This window comes from Pygocentrus nattereri, chromosome 24 (genome assembly GCF_015220715.1).
Source record: "Pygocentrus nattereri isolate fPygNat1 chromosome 24, fPygNat1.pri, whole genome shotgun sequence".
Classification (NCBI taxonomy): Eukaryota; Metazoa; Chordata; class Actinopteri; order Characiformes; family Serrasalmidae; genus Pygocentrus; species Pygocentrus nattereri.
Window position 1 is genome coordinate 26,140,320 of NC_051234.1, and position 21,181 is coordinate 26,161,500.

At 41.2% G+C, this 21,181-nt stretch overlaps 1 protein-coding gene across 1 annotated transcript in view; it reads left to right on the plus strand.

Annotated features, from left to right (window-relative positions):
- The first annotated feature begins 1,461 nt into the window (after positions 1-1,461).
- ctnnd2a (catenin (cadherin-associated protein), delta 2a) overlaps positions 1,462-21,181 on the plus strand; it is a 570,926-nt gene continuing 551,206 nt past the window's right edge. Inside the window, exon 1 of the mRNA XM_017716448.2 lies at positions 1,462-1,666. The gene's annotated coding sequence lies outside the window, so the exon portion shown is untranslated. The remainder of the gene's footprint in view (positions 1,667-21,181) is intronic.

Sequence of the window (21,181 nt, forward strand, 5' to 3'; positions counted from 1 at the left end):
TCATGCACTCCATCTTTCAGACAGACCCGGTCCAAAAACGCAAGAGCGTGAATGAACGCGGAGAAAATGATGTGCAACGATTTCGGCATCACAACTCGGCACAAACATGCAAATGATCTATATATAAACGCGCAGACTACGCACGCGCCGGCGGCCACGCCACAAATGACTTAATTGAAATTGTGAGCTGTGGCACAGAGCAAAATCAGCAGCAGCACACTTTTCACTCCACTGAAGAGTGACGTCACCAAAACTCAAGAGAGAGCGCATGAAACCAACCTCCCCTTTCTAAATCCTGTTTAAGTGGGATTTATTTGTTATATTAAAAAACAAACAAACAAAAAACAATTCTCTCTCTCTCTCTCTCTAAATATATATATATATGTGTGTGTGTGTGTGTGTGTTATGTATATAAGGTAGGTAAGGTTTCAAGTAAGGTCACCATTGTGTAATTGTCATAGAATAGATTATTGAGGGGGTAATAAAGCAATCAGAATGCAATCAGATCCTCACAGCAATGTTCCAACATCAACAAGTGTAAAGATTTCACAGAAGGGTAGAGGCTGTTACTGCATGAAAGGGGGACAAACACCTTTTAGATAGATAGATAGATAGATAGATAGATAGATAGATAGACGGATGGATGGATGGATGAATGGATGGATGGATGGACGGATAGACAGACAGACACAGCTAGCTAGATAGACAGACAGATAGATAGACACATAGATAGATAAATAGATGGATGGATGGATGGATGGATGGATGGATGGATGGATGGATAGAAAGACAGACACAGCTAGCTAGGTAGACAAACAGTCAGATAGATAGATAGACAGATAGATAGATAGACAGACACAGCCAGCTAGACAGACAGATGGATGGATGGATGGATGGATGGATGGATGGATGGATGGATGGAAGGACAGACAGATAGATAGATAGACAGACACAGCCAGCTAGACAGACAGATGGATGGATGGATGGATGGATGGAAGGACAGACAGATAGACAGACAGACTGACAGACACAGCTAGCTAGACAGACAGACAGACAGAGATAGATAGATAGATAGATAGATAGATAGATAGATAGATAGATAGATAGATGGACAGACATAGATAGATGGACAGACGGATAGACAGACAGACTGACAGAGACAGCTAGCTAGACAGACAGACAGAGATAGATAGATAGATAGATAGATAGATAGATAGATAGATAGATAGATGGACAGACGGATAGACAGACACACTGACAGACACAGCTAAATAGACAGACAGAGATAGATAGATAGATAGATAGATAGATAGATAGATAGATAGATAGATAGATAGATAGATAGATAGATAGATAGATAGATAGATAGATAGACAGAGACCCAAAGCCTCCAGCAGATGTCGCTGTTTAGCGCCGCTGTTTGACGTGCGCATGCCTGTGTGTGCGCGCGCGCCTGTGGATGACAGAGCCTGGCTGGGCAATGCAGCCTGAGCTCCGCCGCTGTTCCTCCGTTACCGCGCGCGTTCCCGTCCCTGCACCCGGCAGGGCATGAAAGCACGGAGCCTCCCGAGCTCCATCGCGGACTGAAGGCGGAGGTAACAAAGCAGAGAGAGAGGGAGAACAGGAGAGAAGAGAAAGACTGCGCCATTCCTCTGGACCTCGTTTGGTGAGTATGTGATGTCGTTTGTTTCCCAGCTCGCGCTGTTCTTGGCTAAGGTGCGTAAGGGGGTAAAGCCCCCAGGACTGGACAGCGGATTCCCTTTCGCCTTGTTGGGATGGGAGAAAGTCTCGCGCGTTTTTGGGGTCGGCGTGGTGCCCACGAAGCAGGCGTTGGTGCCGAGGAGGCTCATCAGCGTGGAGGCTCCAGCTGAACGGCGCACTTCAAAGCATTTTGGCCAATTTCTTTTTATCTATCTGGTCAAACATGAATGCGTGGGTTCAGGTGTGAACGTGCAGACGTAGCTTTGAGTTCCGAGTACAGCATATCTGAGACCAATATGGACACAAAGCTGAGAAACTAAGATGACTGTGGATGTATTGTACATCATACAGCAGTGCAGCACGCACAGCTCTTTGAGACTTTTGCCACAATGATCTGCACATGATTTGGCACCCATGGCCGCAGAGGGCTTTTATTGTCCCAAGAGGCCATTAAAGTTACCTTGTGGTCATGGTACAGGCCAGTCATGGCTCAGTGCCCCCGAAAAAGTACTGTTCAGCTTAAGAAGTAGTGTTCTAGAGATCCACTTACTTAGTCTACCTACTTAAATTCACTGTGCATTGCATAGTGCACACTAATCCAGATGCACCAGATGTTCCAGATGTTCGCGCCAGGTAAAGAATGGAAAAAAAAACCTGTCCCAAATCATTATGGACAGCAGGTTTGAACAGTCAGCCAGGCAGGTTGCCCCATTTCGGTGCTCCCTTAACACCATGTCACACCATGCCCATAGGCTGTTTGCTCCAGTTTAATGATATCTGTGCTGGTGATTTGGAGCAGTGGCGCCCTCACATCTCCATTAAGTCAAAAGCCCTTTATGCTGGTGCATTAATATTCAGAAGGGTTGCCCTTTACTTATGCAGGTTATGCACTGAATGGGTGATATTTGCACAGCAGCTCTATGTCAGAAAGGACCCTAATTGGTAGTGGTAGTGAGCAGAGGTGGTGTTAGTGATAGCTGATACCACTATTGATATGGTGAGGAGGTTGGCTGGTTCAGTCCATTTACCGAGTGCCGTCTGAAGGAGTTCAACTATGTGATTATGTGTGCAAGAAGGATGATAGGGCCGGTCAGAGGTCATGGAACGACACGACATGCACGATTACTGTATTGGAATGAAATGTGCAGCGCATAGCAGTTTGATGGACAGCTACAAGTACTAGTTCAGTGAGGCTGTCTGTACAGTTGGCCCTGCTTTTGCAGCCCCTAATTCAAAGGCAGTGAAAAGTATAGATAGGAAAGTTTTGTGTCCAGTTTTAAGGAGCTAAGAATTTCAATAACTTTCGACATGTTAAAATGACGTTGGTTAATTTAACGTATCATGATCTGAAATGAAGACTCCAGTATGCTAGTATTCTGTAGCATTGCATGCTTCAGCCTTATCGTTTTGACAGAATTGACAGAAGTTCTCTTGCATTGCATTCCCCAGCATGCATTGCACAAATCAAACAACCACTGCGATCTACAACTACTGTGTCTTCCCAGTTATGTTAGTGGGGGAATATTTAAACGGCCCTCTGGTATTCACTCAAAAGTGCTTGTAGTTTTTCAAAAGTCCCTCACACCTTCAAGATGTTTCATTGAAAGGGGATTTTCTAGTCTGGAAACTTTTACTGTCTGGCCTACTGTGACACTGCTGTAGAGGTGAATAGACATATTTACAGCAGATGTAACAACAGTTAATTTCTCATTTTGGCCAGAGTATCCATTTAAACAGTATTCTGTACTGATATGATGGTCAGTTGTTAAGTGGGAATTGGATTATCAGTTCTCAATTTTCAAATTTCTCTTTCGAATGAACCGCATAGACACACAATATTAGAAATAATATAAATGTTCTAGTGCACCAAGTCAATAAATATCAGTGGTTTATCAGCATGATATTTTTTCAATGCTGATAAATCTACATGACCTCAATATTGTTCAATATTAGCGATCAGCTGATTAATCAGACTGGCCCTTTGAATGTCTTGCAGTTCTCTTTCTCCTTCGCCATCCACTCTGCCAGATGACTTGGTCATATTGTGTTTTGGGTAATTGTCATTGTAGCTTCTGGTATAGGGAGCAAGCTGCCAAAAGGCATTTCTCTTGATTGTCTTCCACACCATCGGATTCGCCTTCACTCCAAGATTTTCACGATGAGGCAGCATGCTAGAAAATCACCATGTGTTTGAAGACGAATATCAGAGAGGCTGCTTTTTTTCTGTGGTGCAGCGCGAGATTAACAGATGGATTTCGTGCTTGTCCCTCAGGCCCCGGTTGATGGGGAATAATCAACTTGTGGCCAGGTCATCAGGCAGGGATGCAAGCTGCTGGATAAAAATGACAAATTCACAACATGTTGTGCTGTGATGTAATTATCATCCGTAACTCAGATGGTTTGGACCCCCCCACTCCCCCCACGCCTGTTATAGAGATGCACCGATGTAGAGGCTGACATATTCAGATGTGATATTCAGCTTGTTTTTGCGTTACCTAACTGGTAAAAAAAGCCAAAAAGATTCAACAACCTTCATGTATCTGTCCATAGTTTTTCAAAGGTTCCTCCCACTTACAACATATGTCACCAGAAGGAGATTTTCCCAATTTTTAAACTGAGAAAAAACTCGAAATCTTCCCAATATTTAAACAGAAAGGAAGCTTACTCTCAGGGCTATTGTGGCATCACTGTAGGAGGTGAGTAGACATGTTTATTACTGATAGAGCACCAGTTACAACTTTCTGAGATGTTGATTGAACCATCTGAGTTTCTGATGGTCATTAATATATAATTTTTAGAATTAATTCAATTGTTTTTATCTAACAGCTTGCATCCCTGCCTGATGATGAAATAGAATTCCAGTTGCTTGTCAGTGTACTAAATTACAGTTTTTACATTTTATTTGTCAAGGATTCTAAAAGCTAATTATGCTTCCAAGAAGAAGCTCTGCTGCTTAACAGCCTGTCATCATATCTCTCCCGTGGCATGAGGTGGTATCTGAGGTGGGCGATGTGAACATGACTTCATTTATATATATATATATATATATATATATATATATATATATATTAACTCCATATATATGTGCAGTCTTCACCATGATGGTAGTATGAGAGAGGACTGATAGACCACCCCCTACCCCTCTTGCCTTACAGCTGTAGTAGGCCTGGTGTAGGACTGAGGAACTGAGGGGAGATGGGGTGGCGTTGAGGATTGCGAACACTTCACGTCAAGGGAATGGGAGATTTTGAATGTATAGGGCTTTAGGAGGGGTTTCAGGCTTGTTCCTTCCCCCAGACTTCAGTTATAACATGACTACATTATATTTCCAGTCAGCACAGTCATTAAGATCAGGTTATTAATTTTTCAGGTGTATCTAATCTGAGGAGATTAGATATAAAGCAATCAACTTGCATAAGGAAACAGAATCAACAAGAATTTCCAAAGCTGTAATTAAATATGACTCCTGAAAACCATGCAGACGTGGTAGACCACCAAAACTGTCAATATCAGATAAACAGCACTTAAAGCTTTCATCTTTGAGAGAGAGCGGAGAAAATCAAGCTCCACTCTTCAGATCTGAAAGCATCCACAGGTGTTTCTGTTCATCCTTCTAGTGTGAGAAGAGTCTGAAAGGATGTGTAGCTGTCAAGGAGCCCTTACTGGAAAAGAGGTGGACAAAAGAGCACTGGCAAATCAAACAAAGGTGCTGCTGGTGTTCTCAGAACAATGGACTGGCCACCTCAGAGCAGAGACCACAACATCATTGAATGTTTTTGGGATTGCTTGGAATGTGTGTACAGGATTTTATTGTTGTCAGGTGGTGAAAAAGGCTGTTAGGGACAGCTTTAGTGATTAGAGCTTGGCCGTTTGGCTGATAACAACCAGCTAAATTATATGTTGAGGCTATGTGGATTTATAGTTAAGTGAAAAGGCCTATATTTGGTGAGTTGCCACCGTCGAATATTTATGTGATTAAACACCTATTATATAATCTCTGCTGCTTATTTGAAGTTACATGTCAATCATGTTTGACAATTCGCAGTTAAACAGCTGACCATTATATCAATCTGTCACAGACTGTTCAATTTACATATTCAGTCGGGCCCTATTACAATAACAGGGAAATCTGTAACATGTACCTGTAATGTTACACTCACATTCACCTTTAAACCTTTAAATCCTTTAAATACATTTCCTCCAGCCCCAGGCGCTGAGTGATGTTTTTAACCACCGGACGTATCTCCAGTCCAGGTTTCTATTGTGGAGTGACAGTTTGATTTTAATTTGAGAGCAGCTGCGTATATATTATGTCTTGAAATTTGTATGGAGATGATATATGACAGGTATAGGTTATAAATGGCATTATGGCCAGGTCAGGCTTGGTATATCTTGTAACAGGCTTCATCCACTGACGAGCTTAACGAGAGCATCTTCTTTTGCTATCTCATTAAGTCTGAAGGAAGATCATTTCAACCATGAGAGATGAGTCTAATCTAATGCACAGTTACTTAGGTAGCCAAAGAGTTAACGAGATAAGGTACTTGATTTTCTCACGGATGGGCCATTAAATTACCAGCAATAACTGACTTACAGCCTGTATGGAGAGTGCAGACTATATAATGTACTCCAGTAGCCTAATCAGATGTGTAATATGCATGAGTTTCACCACATTGTTTAACAGGGAGGAAAGCTCTTTTGAAAAAAGTTGTCTCACTGAAGAACGTAATTATAACTTATATACTCTGAGAAGAGAGGCAGTGTTTACCAGAGATAGCATCATGATATTAGTGTAAAAGGGCCTTTGATATGGAAATAATATGGGAAGCACATGGCTTTGAAAACGTTCAATTTTTCTATTATCTCAGGTTAAGTCCAGTATGTTCACGTTGCTTTTCCAGGATGGAGGGAGCTGTGTTGGCATCTGGGTCTGCTTTCTTCTCTCACAGTCATTGTCATGCTATGACCACTGCATGTTTTCCTTTCAGAACCCAGCAGAGATGGATGGAAGGACCTCCATGCTGATACATACGGCTCTGAAATTTGACAGAAAGTGTTCAGCATAGAATTAACTTTACTGTAAGATACGGCCTCCAGACGATTCAGTGAACAGCACAGTAACCAAACTTTATCTTTGGTTTTCAATCACAAGATCTGCTTCAAACTGCCATTTCACAGCATTGCTTCATAAAGTGTGGATGCTACCTGTGTGTGAAATTAAGCATTTGAGAAGAGTGAATAGATGGAGTCCGTGCTTCAGCTCACTGCGAGATGAGCTCATATCTGTGGTGTAGGAATAAACAATATTGGGGAGTGGTTTATTTACATATTGCATACGTTTGCAAACTTTCGCAAAATATGGTGTCACAGTAACAGTTAAAGGGCCCATCATATATTTTTGTAGGATTTTACGTTTTTACCTAAGGCCCACATTTGTGTAGACATGCACCTGGTGACAGTTAACCAAACCAGGTTGCCGTGGTAACAGCCCTCAGTCACGTTAAAAATTCATTCACCGCTGGTTTAAACAACTGTTGTGCATCTGTTATTTCATGCAAACTATAGGAGGCACTAGTTCTCCCATATATGAACATCATTTAACTTTTAATCATGTTGGTGATGTAATATATATTCAAGAGCTCATATACTTTCACATATTTCTTGTATTTTTTTCTCCCTGAGGCTCAGTTAAATGTTTGGTTTTATGGACCAAAAACAGTCACAGTTTTTCCATGGCCATTGTCCAGCCTCTCCTATTTTTGCTACTGTGCCTTTAAGACTGATCTATGTAAATGAGCTCTCTTCTGTTTGGCTGCAGAAAGCAGTCCGGGCTGAAAAGTTCCTACTAAGTTCGGTGTGAATGGACGGGGATAACTTGGTGGATATATGTAAATAAATTGTTTTTTTTTTTTTAAATGTTCATTTTTCCATGGGCTCTTTAAGGAATCTTACATTGTGTTGCTCTACTCCTTTGTTTATGGAACCATTTGCATGGCTTCATAGAGGTGCCATGTGCTGTTTATGTGTCCTTATGTATTATGGCAGTGCATTTGCATATTGTTTATGTTTGTTCTGTAAAAAGATGGACATGCTTTGCGATTTAATTGGGACAAATGCGGCCTTATTGGCCCATAGAGACGTGCAACTGAAGTTTTGTAAGGGTGATCAAATGCTTTTCTGGTATACTGCTTCTCTTTCAGTCTCATTTTCACACAGTGGAGCGAGATGGCTTTTAGAAGACACACTGACCAACTAATCCTCTTTCGCTGAGTCACTTTTGGCTATGTGTGTGTGCGTGTGTATTGACTTTTAGATAGGAGGATGAGAGGATGTAAGAATTAAAGAACAAACAGTGCGCTGTGCCAGCAGTGATGCAGTTCGGAGACTGATTATAGATGAACTCTTCACATTGGACGTGTTTCATACGCTTCAAGTGCTTTTCATTAGTGAGCAAACCCCTCAGTACGGGTGGGCAATACGACAATATGTTAACGTTACTGCGTGTATGGTTAGTATGGCCAGTACTTCTAGAGTGCTGAACAACTGCTTCTTCATAGAGATGATATAGAGAGCCTATAAACAACAACATCAGCCAGTGAATAGTAACTGAAAAAGCTGTGTAGTGAGTAGCTGACTGAATATAAAATAGTGGGGTTAGTGGGGCATAATGATTTGTTGGTTTGGCCTCACTCCACTAAATGAATGGCAAGTGCCAGGCCTGCCGCAGTGTAATTTAATGTGGTCCGAAATTAAACAGATTATAATAGATTTAGTTAAACAGTGCTTTATTGACTGATATGATGTTCAGTTTTCAGCTGTGAATTGTCCGATATGATTGTGGGTTCTGGGGGTGGAGCTTCTTATTAATTTTATCATTATGAATTACATCACTATACGCTTTTGTGAGTGTATGGTTATACCAAGTATAAAGAGCCCGTATGCAGCAACAGCAGCCTGGATAAAGTAGCTCTACATACTGCATAGTAACAATTATCTCATTCAAAGCCTTCTTTAATTTTTGCCATGTTGTTTTGGTTTTTCCTCCTACATCTTCTTAATTTTTTTAATAGTTTCTCTTAGCTTTTTTACTGTTTAGCTAAAGCATTTTGTTCATTTCAACCTTCGAGAATTTCTTAATGTCATTAAAATGACCTTCTATCTTATCTCTTAGCATCACTTCTCTCTCACCTTGACACTGTTATATAGATAAAGCATCAACTATCGCGTATAGAAACACATGAGTCTGACTAATATGAATGTTTTGTCACTGATATTAAAGTTAAAGAAGTTAACAGTATCACGTTAAGGAGCTAAAGCTTCCAGAAAACAATAATATCAGGCATTAATCTCAGCACCAGTACTTAATCATGAGTGGGGCATTTGGGGGAGCGCAGCACATTTATGAAGCATAAATAAACAAACAGCTACGGAAATGATGGGAAATCTACTGTAGCCACGCATTCAGGAGGGGATCAGCAGGAGAGCAACCTTTACAGCAAATCATCAAAGACCTGCCCATTTAAGAAATCCGTCTGCTGAAATGAACGCTGGGTCTCTCGGGCCGTTTAAAACCTAAACACGTCAAAACCTAAACTCACTCCACTCGTTTTAGTTCACCAGTGCTTTACTGGCTGATATGATGGTCAGATATGATTGTCAGCTCTCAGAGATGAGGCTTCGTAGCATAGCAATGCTTTTGTTGGTTTCTGTTAATTAGTCTTGAATAATGATCAGTTCTCTTCACACAAAGCTTCTTTTTTTGTACATTTTGTTTTTGTACACTTAATATTGTGTTCAGGTTTACCAGATTAGTCTGTTTTGCTGTCAGAACATCAAGCCAATAAAATCTTCATTAATGATGATTCTCCTTGCATTAAAGTTGGTCTAATTGTTGTAGAATGAATAAAACAAGCAACACATAAATGGCCAAATGTCTAGTCATTACAGTGTAAAACAGGCTGCTTACAAATACTGATTTAATGATATTAGTCAGGTTCTAATAAACTTGTCCTGTGTTAAATTCGAGACTTGTTTATGGCAACAGACTTTGGCCAGAGCTATATATTGTTAGCACTGCTTTCTGTCATTTTGGTTATCAAAGGGGAATTCCACCCATTTTTAAAAATGTGTTTGCAAACAAACTACATAATTCAATCATTTAGATGCAAACAAAATCTTTCAGAGTGGTTTGACGTGAAATCCGTCATTTTAAAGAAGATAACAGAGTCAAGTTTGTTCACAATGGTGGTGATCGGAACCAGCTGTCTGAAGAGTTTAATGCCTCTAAGCAACATCACAAAGTTCCATCCATCCATTTTCTAAGCCGCTTCTCCGTCAGGGTCGCGGGGGGATGCTGGAGCCTATCCCAGCGGTCTTTGGGCGGAAGGCAGGATACACCCTGGACAGGTCGCCAGTCCATCGCAGGGCAGACAGACAGACACAGATAGTCACACACACACTCACTCACTCACTCACTCACTCACACCTAGGGGCAATTTAGCATGTCCAATTGGCCTGACTGCATGTATTTGGACTGTGAGAGGAAACCGGAGAACCCGGAGGAAACCCACGCAGACACGGGGAGAACATGCAAACTCCACACAGAGAGGACCCTGGCTGCCCGGCTGGGGAATCGAACCCAGGCCCTCCTCACTGTGAGGCAACAGCGCTACCCACCACACCACGTGCCACCCCCATGCCGCCCCCATCACAAAGTTATTACACAAAATGGTTAAGGATGTACTTAAAGACTGTTGTACTACATATTTGAGAGAAGATTGAATGGCAGAGAGGTACATGTAGGCCATTACAAGTAAAAACTCAGAAGGTCTGTGTAGGTTCACTAGTCATTCTGGAGAGAAAGAAAATGTCTATATTTGCATTGTAGACACTGTAACCCCTGGTTCCTATCAGCACCACTGTAAAGAAATCTGTAATTTTCTCTGATGCACCGTTTCACATCTAACCACTCTGAATCACTTTGTTTACGTCTCAGTGCCTGAATAATGCTGAAATAAAAGGTCCCCTTTAAATACTATCCACTCCTATATACTGGTGCACAGTTAGGTGAACTTGGCCATTTCAAACCTCCTCACACACAAACGGTTTATTGCCACCAAGTATTAAATAACATAAGTGAACCTTTGGCCTTTTGGCTGAATAAGAAAGGCCTGGTACATAATATAGCAATTTTTCTCACAGCCCACATTGGAAAGTGTTTATCAAGCCTTCTATTTTTAGACTCTTATTTTAAGCTACACAGAAAATTTGATGCCTTTAGGAGACGCCTCCCCATGAGGTCACTGATTGTCAGTTGAGTTCTGCTCTGTGGGGGAGAGATGAGGAACAGAGCGCCTTTGTTTACGGCTATTTAAACAGTTTATGGTTTATAGGTTAGGCTATAAACGGAGTATTTCATCGATTTCATTGGCTTCTTTCATCTTGATGATGCAAGAATTACACTGGCAACCTTGTTATGTGGGTGATAGTGAGGCATCAATATGGGCCTTGAATAACATTATTAATTAGCATTTGCATGCAGCCTTTGGGAGTTCTGGGTAGCGTGGCTGCAGTTTGATTTGCTGCGCTTCTCATTTTTGATACAGAAGCCAAAAAGAAATGCCTGGAGTTTTTGGTCAAAGTTCAGTTGCCAGAACATGATTAAAGAGCCAATATCCTACATTTTTGTTGAACATTACTGTTTTACTAGTGTCCACTAACATTTGTGCACCAAGAACAATCATAACTCATTTTAAATGACCATTTTTAACCTTTCTTTGTCTTTATTTTTGTTACTGTGCTTCAAAGGCTAATATATGTAAATTGCCTCTTCTCTGATGGACTCATTCAAAAGCCACTCCAAGCTGAAGCAGTGGAGCTAAACTTTTTTGTGACATCATAAAACAGTGAATTCAAAACAAATTTTGCCGCTCAGTTTCCATGTATGGTCTGTAGAGTGAATGGCTTATTCTGAGAGTTTTAAAATGTTTGCATACTACATTCATGTATTTCAAATATTTTTATAGTCCTTTAGCTGTAGTGATCACACAAAGTGTGAATGATTGCAGGTGCAGTGCAGAAGAGTCCAGTGTTTGATTGTGAGCATTGTCTTGCACCCCCCCTGTCCAAAAAATGAATATTAATGTGTGTATCATAACAACCTTCGTAATGACAATCAGTTGAGTCAACACTTTGTGGCAGGAGGCCAGAAATAGAAGAGCAGCGAATCTCTCTCATCCTACCCTATGGTTTCCTACAGTGCCCAGCAGGGGGCACTCTCTGACCCTCAGGCTGACTGATTACCCCATCTCTCTCAAGGGGGCAACCTGCACAGCCACACTTCAGTGCCTGTAATTATCATAGATGGAGCCATTTTCCAACCATTTGCCTTCACCACACCCTTTTCTATCCCTGTGTGCTCTCCCATCACAGCAGAGAGGGAAGTGCACGCACTCTCGCCGGGCGGGACATTCTGACCCCAGAGCCACTAAGTGTTCTGAGCAGTGAAGAATGGAAACAAAGAGGAAAGGCTTGGGTTTACAGATACGCACTAAGGACATACAGAACACCAGTACTGCGATTATATTGCTTTGTATTGCAGTTGTAATACGCCATTCATCATTGCGAATTAGTAATGTGACATTATTAATATAGTTTAAATGAATACGTTGAATCGTGAGATTATAATAAAGCACATCTGGAGCTGTGATTGATCAGGATGTCCACTGTATTCAGTAAATTAACACTACCAAAAGGCTCATTTGCATATTGCCCCCTTTTGCATCGCGACTTGCAAAGGCCAGTGTCCCAATTACAGTTACACGTGATTGGTGGTCGGCCCAAATTTAATCGATCTTCTATCAAAATCACAATTTGAAACAGCACTTTTTGAATTTTAATGTCAACACAACTGCAATTTACCCGCAGTATGGATCACTATGGTCAGCATTAAAACTTCACACAGGAAGAAACGGATATGCTGGTGTTTGTGGCCAAAAAAACAGACCTGGACCCTCATTTCTAGAAAATAATTGTAGTCATAAGGTTGGTCAGAAAAAACTAAGTTAGTTGTTTTTCCCATTTCATTCGGCCTTAATTGATGGTCATTCAAATGCCTCGTTTTTGATATGTATAATAAATATTAGAATAATATTCAATGAAATCTGTGCTCAGTATTTAGCATTAATAAATTTCTCAGGGCTATTTTCACATTAAAAAAATAAGGGATGTAAATTACCAACCCATTAAGCATTTAGTGACAAAAACAATTGTTTGACCTATGCTAAAAGTCTTTAGTTTAATGATGTACATTCACATAGAGACAACAGTGGCTTTGATCAACGGGCTCTATGTGAATAGGTGGTTTATCATTCATGCTCAGGAATGTTCTTGACTTGAACACACAGTGGTGCAACAGGCTGTTGGTTCTGCTAGATAGGCCTGCTGAAAAAAGAAGCACGCAGTTAAAAATAGTGTCCACTTTTCAAGAGGACAGTAGAACAACTACAATAACATACCATATCAAAAGCAACCAGACTGATTCTCATTCCTGTTCTCGGAGAGAATTGTAAACCTGGGCTAGTATTATTTTCAGCAGCCCAGCAGCAGCAGTTTAGTTTTGGGTCACATAGTCATGTACACTGTGAAAAATAAAGGTTCTGTGCATGTTTTGCTCATCAAGCTACAAATAATTCAAATGTTCTCTTAAAGGCACAGCAGTGGTTGTAAGGTCCAGTTATGTCCTTTAAATAAGGTTGTCCTACAGGAAAAGTATGTTTGTACCTTTTCATAACCGAATGCTTTAAAACAGAAGCCTGGAGGCGAGACGGGGTGTGTGGAGTCAGTACAACTTAAAAAATATAATTTGGTTCAGTTATGTTCCCTGACTAAAGGTACTGAGATGTACCCTTGAGGGTCCCACCCCACTGACAAGAGGAGTACTGCCTCAGAGACTGTTTTGTACCTCTTATTTCTGAGAGTGTGTATATTATAGCTGTCAGCTCTTCAGTTCAAACAAAGCCAGGTTCTTATATAAGTTATGAATTAATATGGCTTTGGGACGCTCATGCTTATGCCTGGCCCACCTATCAGTGTTAGATAGAATACTTCTCATCATCTCAGTGCATTAAAACAGAGCTCAGTTGATGTGTGCACTCATAAGTGTGTGTGTACAAAGTATTTTAGAATGGCCTTAAAGGAGGGTCAGCCAGTCAGATGGAAGTATCCTTTTTGTAAATGGTACTTTGATGGGTTGTGTCTTTTATTTTAGGACTGTTTGAGATTTCATGCTGCATTTAATCATTTCCTAAAGAATCAGAATCACACTGAATTGTGATGAGGTCAGAGATTTGCACCCTGGGGCTGTTTTGCAGGCCAGAGCGCTGGTCACTGTGAGAGCGTCACAGGAGCAGTCAGTGCGAAACTGTGGCAACCATTAGCAGTGCGGTTACCATGACATCACTCCACCAGCGAGACAAGGCTCCCCACTGCTCCACTGGGAGACGGCGGTGGGCGTTGTCGTAGTGACAGGGATGAGGATGAACTGGTGCTAGCCAGTAGAGCTGCACTGTGTATTGTTTGCTCATTCATATTGCAGTTATCAGCTTTTGCAATCCTGATATAGCAGAAAGCTGCAATATGCAAATGAGCTGCCTGCATAATCATAAAGTTTTGTATTCTTTGCTGCTGGCATCCTGACCAATCACACATATTTAGTGTTTAGGTGCATTAAGGCATTTACAGCAAGTGATCCAACAAATGTAAATCGTTTTGGTCAACATGAAAGGATTCTTTCCAGGCCAGTATTTAATCATCTCTCATAAAGGATTTGCCAGTGTGTTTTTATTATTGCGATACTGCAAGGCAAATCTTTATCATAGTATAATTTCATAAAGTATTTTGGATGATATGCATGATTTGCTATTGTTCAGTAAAATACATTTTTATTGTTTGGCCTTTATTAAAAAGTCTGAGTAATCAATCTTCAAAATAATTGGTAGATTATGTAATTGCTAACGTAATTAGTTGTCCCACCGCTGAAATTTTGTCCATGCTGTGGAGTGAAAGGGCTGTAGATTTGTCTTGGGTTCATTGATGAATGCACACAGCAGAGGTTTAAAAACTTTTGGTGACATTTTATTTGAAGGGAGCCTTCATGTGCACTTCCTAAAGCATTCATACTCATTGAATAATGCATCCATGAGTATTAATTAACAGATTATGACAAAAATCACAAGATGACATAAGATGTATTATAGTGTGAATTTCATGTACATTAGGGCCCCATAAATTACTGATATTTATTCAGTTTATAATACTGTTATGAAGCATCATATTTAAGTGATGCTATACTAAGGCACATGCCTAATTAAGAACACCATACATATGAGAAATACGCTATATAGCCAAAAATACATGGACAACATCTCCTAAATATTGAAATCAGGTCTTTCAGCCACATGCATTGCTAACAGAGGTATAAAATCAAGCACACAGCCTTGCAATGTCCAAGAACAAAGACAAGCAGTAGGATGGGCCATACTAAAGAGCTCAATGACTTTTAACATGGCACTGTCATAGAATGCCACCTTTGCTAGAAGTCAGTTTGTGAAATATCTGCGCTAGATCTTCCCCGGTCAACTGTAAGTGATATTACTGTGAAATGGAAAAGTCTAAGAGGAACAGCTCAGTCGCAAAGCAGTAGAAAACACAAACTCATAGATCTAGATTGTCAAATACTGAGGTAAAAACACACTCCAAACTGATTCTGGAAGCAACACAAGAACTGTGCTTCAGAAACTTTAAGACAAGGGTTTCCATGGCCAAGTTGCTGCACACAAACCACATAAAGCACATAAAGCAACCCGCCTCTGCACTCTGGAGCAGTGGAAATGTGTTCTTAAGACTGATGAATCAAAATGAGTTGGGTGGATGCTAGGAGAACATTACCTACTGGAATGCACAGTGCCAACAGTAAAGTTTGGTGGAGGAGGGATAATAGTCTGGGCCTGTTTTTCAGGGTTTGAGCCTCTTAGTTCTAGTGAAGGGTAGTTTTAATGCTACAGCATGCATAGACATTTTACACAATTATATGGTTTCAACTTTGTGGGAACAGTTTGGGAAAGTCCGTTTCCTGTTCCAGTGTGACTGTTCCACTGTGCACGAAGCGAGGTCCATAAAGACAAAGTTTGATGAGTTTGGTGCGGAGGAACTCCAGTGGCCTGCGCAGAGCCCTGACCTCAACCCCACTGAACACCGTTGGCATGAATTAGATTGTGGATTGTGAGTCCGACCCCTTTCGTCCAACATTAGTGCCCAACCTCACAAATGCTCCTTTGATTGAATGGGCACAAATGTCCACAGACACACTCCAAAATCTTGTGTAAAGCACAGAAGAGTGGAGACTGTTATAGCAGCAAAGGGGGGCCAAGTCCATATAAATGCACATGGTTTTGCAATGGAATGTCCAATGAGCTCATGCCAGGTGTCCGCATACTCTTAGCCATACAGTATATGTGTGTTGATCACTCAAGGCCACCACAATCTTCCATAATACCAATATGGTGTTATTAACTAGACTTTTATATCTAGTCATTTACTTCATAAAACCTTTGTCGACTTGTGATTACTGGCTTAAGTTGTTTATAAATTCTAAAATATTGCTGTGTGATGCTTGTGCATGTGTTATGAAATCCCTGTTAAGGCAGCCTTCAAATAAAGAGTTATTGAACTAGATGTCTTCCCTCTAATCTGGCCATTTTATTCAGATATTAACGTTTGGATTTCCTCCACAGATCCTTAACTGATATGATCTCATAATTCCTGTTGCTTTCTCACAAGATTAAGGCTTCGCCTCGGCATAGCCCGATCGATTCTTTCGGTGGGAGAATGGAGAATGTGAGTCACAGGCCGATAGGTTGCGCACAGCTGTCTTGGATCCATGCTTTACTGACAGGGGAGTACAGCGCATATTTTTTATGACCTACTTTGTTGAGTTGACTGTGCAGCAGGGTTAAAAGAATACGTCTAGAAGAGGCAGCCTCCACCATTCAGTCTCACAGTGAATCAAAACAGAACAAAAGCTAGATGGTGATGTAGAAGATGAACTATTTACATTTTTACTGAGTTATCTTGACCAACACATCAGTTACTGCAATATATGCACAGAGATGTTAATGGGAAAAAAACCGAAAGGAATATTTTAAAGGAATATTTGGGTGTTTTTTCGCCTCTTCTATAGTTGCCACATCTGTACGGTACAGTTAATTAGCATTAACCATCGTTTTGACACATCTCCCAGTACTGAGAAAAGAACTGCAAACCTGTTGACTTAAAGCACACTTATAATAGAAGCCTGTGGGCAGGTGCTGAAGGACTTGCACATTGGCTTTTATTGTAAGTCTGCTTTGAGTCAAGTGCAGCATGCATTACGCAGATATTCATACGACTAATGGCAATCCCTGTGGTGTCAACCAATATAGACTGCTAGCTGTGCCACTGGTCTATAGGCTAATACATACAGCCAAGTGTATGCATTAACATTAGTGTTTTGTTGAGCAAAATTGTAAAGAAATCAGCATTTATGTCCTTATTTAGCTCAAAATGGACGACAGAGATTTGTTTTTACTGTTTCAACCAGAAAAACACAAGTAAGGGATCTAGATAACCATGGATCTAGCTTCTTGTACTCCTCATCTGACAGGTCATTTTTGTTGTTTTGGGTCATCAGTTCTCTCCATTGTAATGATGATTTGAAGCCAGTTACTACAGTTATACCACTGAAATTGTTGGCTTCCTTACTGCCTTCACCAGCTAACAGGGAAAAAAAGAACGTTTCAAAAAGAGCCCACCCCCAAAATCCACCCCAAAGCACTTGTAGTTTTTCTAAAGTTCCTCCCACCCTCAAGATATGTCAACAGAAGGGTGTTTTTCTACTCTTTAAGCTGGAAAATCTCACTTCAGAGGCTACTGCAGCACCACTGTAGGATGCAAGTGAGCATGTTTGCAGCAGATTTTATGTTTGACCAGTCACTATCAGAGTGATTAATGGCTCTATTTTGTAACATTTCCACATTGGAATAATGCACTGATGTTCATTAATTTGCTTAATCTGACCCTTGAAACGATTTTGAGCTGAAGACACATTTTATTGTCCGGTTTATTGAGTGTCTTAGCCCAGTGCTGAACTCTGGCCAGTTGGACCAGATTAGATTTGTCTATAACATCAAATTTGACAGCCACAAAATGAAAAACAGCCTAAAATGACCACGTCCAATCTTCGATAGGGCTTAGAAAGGAAAACAGGTGAACTGTCACGGGTTTCAGTAATTAGTTGGTTAATGCTTTTAGTATGTATAAGCTTCTATGTGAAAAGGAAACCCTTGTTAGCAGTGGAATGAAGATATTTCCACGGGAGAAAATGCATTTAACCTTTGGCCCTTAGCTTTCGCTGTGCGATAAAATTACAAAAAATGCCTTTTATATTCTCCCAAGCTGTCCAGCGCACCTCCATTTCTGAGGATGTGACAAAGAAAGTGCTATTGTTGTCGTAGAGGCGATATTGTGCGGCGTGATTATTGAATTTATCTCTGCTGCGGCACCAGTGTAGTGAACAGAGAGAAGGAATTTGGGTCTGTTCTTCTGGTCTTTGTTTAAATGAGCGTGTTTCGACAGCGATAAGCCAGAGAAAGGGTTGTAGTGGTGACTCAGGATCCTTTTGGTTAGACACTTCTTTTCAGCCCTGGAATCAGGTCGACCTTGGAGATAATATGGGGCCTTGTCCCTGTTTGTCACATCCGAGGACAAACAGATTATATTCTCCAGAGGCCTGGCTGAATATTGGGGCTGTAATCCCCTCACCCACTGCACCATCAAATTTTTCCACTCTGTGCACTTTTGTCTTTTTAGCACCGAAAATGGCCTCACTACTCTTGCCAAATTTTCAGATATTCTACGATCTCGTTGCCAGAGGGTTATTTAAAGGCTTTCTCGTCATATTTTGGTTGAATATTGTGGAGAGATGGATTTGAAAAGTGACATTTTATGGTGAGTCTGTCACTCTGAGGCCCCCAGAGGGCAGCAGGAGATGAACGTGTGATTTCTCTGCTCCTTTCCTGGACCGTGATGGAAATGACACATTGCTAATGCTGCTAAGACTTGGTTAGGGCTCAAGGGTTTTTTTAACGTTTTTTAGGCACAGTTGCACCCCTAAGTTAAAAAGCTCATTTCATAGAAAGCCATACAATCCTCACCTTTTAAAATAAGAGTTTAATGTAGTATATAAGCTTTTAAAGGGCCAATATCATAGAAAACCAATGGAAAATTTTACCATCCACCCCCAAATATATGAAAACGGCCTGTTTTGAATTCACTGTTTTCACAAAAACCAGTGCTTTTATGTTTCAGTATGGACTGCCTTTTCAATGAGGCACAACACAAGGCAGCCAATCAGAATGGTGCACATTAAATATATCAGTCTCAAAGGCACAGCCACCAAAACGTTCAGACCTTACTCAGTCATTTCCGTAAAACTGCCTGTTCAGCCTACAGCAGTTTAGTCCCGCCTATTCACGATGAAAGAGGTTCGATTCACCAGCCGGGTGATCAGGATCCTTTCTGTGTGGAGTTCTCCTGTTCTCCCTGTGTATATGTGGGTTTATTCTGAGTCTAAAGACATGTGGTCAGGCCAATTGGACATGCTAAATTGCCCCTTAGTTTGAATGTTTATTTCTGTGTGTGGCCCTGTGATGGATTGGTGACCTGTCCAGCGTGTTTTCTGCCCAATGCCCCGTGACCCAGAAGGACAAGTGGCTTAGATAATGTGTATGTGTTATGTTAAACCACATATGAACCTTGTAAGTGTACCAAAGAGAAAAAAAACATATTTGCTGTTTTGGCAATGTAATGAAAAGCAATGCATTTGTATACAAAGAGTACAGTCTTTGGAACTGCAATAGAGGGAGAGAACACATGATATTCCCTCAATTAGTGCTTTGATGATGTTAGTTAAGTGATACTTTTTTAATCCCACAAACGGGGAAATTCCACCTCCGCATTTAACCCATCTGTGAAGTGACACACCACATACACACTAGTGAATACACACACACTAGGGGGCAGTGAGTACACTTGCCCAGAGCTGCGGGCAGCCCTGTCCATGGCGGTTAGGTGTCTTGCTCAAGGACTCAGAGACTGTCGGCCCTGGGGATCAAACCGGCAACCCTCCGTTCCCTACCCTCCAGTCCATGACTGTCCATGTTAGTGGAAAGCCCTCCTATAGAAATGCTTAGTCATAGGATAAAGATGTTCAGTTAGAATAGCACTGTGTTCATTTGCATGACCCTTCCTGCTCTCCCAAACTATGCCTGCAAAACACTCTGCACAGAGCCTACAGACCCCCTCACTTTAAAGGCCAGGCATTCGGGCCTGTGCTGTTCTCTTGGTGTACTGTGCGCATGCACTCTCCAACAGAATATGGTGGATGACTTGTCTGACCATATCACATTTTTCCACGTCTCTGTAGACCAGTACTGATGGCTTCTGCACCAGTGAACTCTCAGATGTGCATTTGTAATGAGGGGTTTATGCACTGCAACTCTGCTATAATATCCCTCTTTATATAAAATGTTCTTGCTGACCGTCTGATCACATGGTGCAGGAAGACTGCAAGTTGCTCTTTCCTGCTTTCACCAAAGGCCATTTCTCAAGGCAGCAGTGGCTCCATGGGTAAGAGCTTCACATCAGGAACCAAAATGTTTCTCATTCAAACCTCAGGCAGGGAACCAGGGAATGTTGATTTAGAACTAAGATAATATCACTGCAGTTCCCTTTGAGCAAAGCAAGACTGCTGCTCCATGGTACCCTTGCCTTCTGCAACCTCTCTGAAAAAGGCCAGTTCGCGTTTTTGTATGCACTGAATAATGAATCTTCTGTCAGTGCAGAGATAACAGAGTAGTCTGATTAAGCAGTCTATGCTTCGACAAAAGTAGTAGTTTCCTCACTTCTTTAATCTATGTTAGAGTTTATCTATAGACCTTAAAGCAAAAATCAATGGAAACGTGGCAGTTTGCCCAGGAATCCAAGCAATCAATTTTGCATCCTGCAACATAATATTTGCCACATTGGATATTGTTCTCAGTGCTGATCAGGCTATTGAAAGGTTCTCGCTACAGTAGGCAATTTTTTCCCTTATAGTGCATAGTTATGCCTCTAGATGCCATGTACAGACATGCACAGATTTGGGAAATACACATCCTTGGGTTCTACCAATAAATGGCTCTTTGACTTGTAATAGTAACAGAACCTTTGTGGTGCTACATAGAAACATTTTTTCAAAAGGTTATTTAAAGAACCATTAACATGTTAACCAGGGCGGCACGGTGGCGTGGTGGGTAGCGCTGTTGCCTCACAGCAAGGAGAGCCTGGGTTCGATTCCCCGGCCGGGTGACCAGGGTCCTCTCTGTGTGGAGTTTGCATGTTCTCC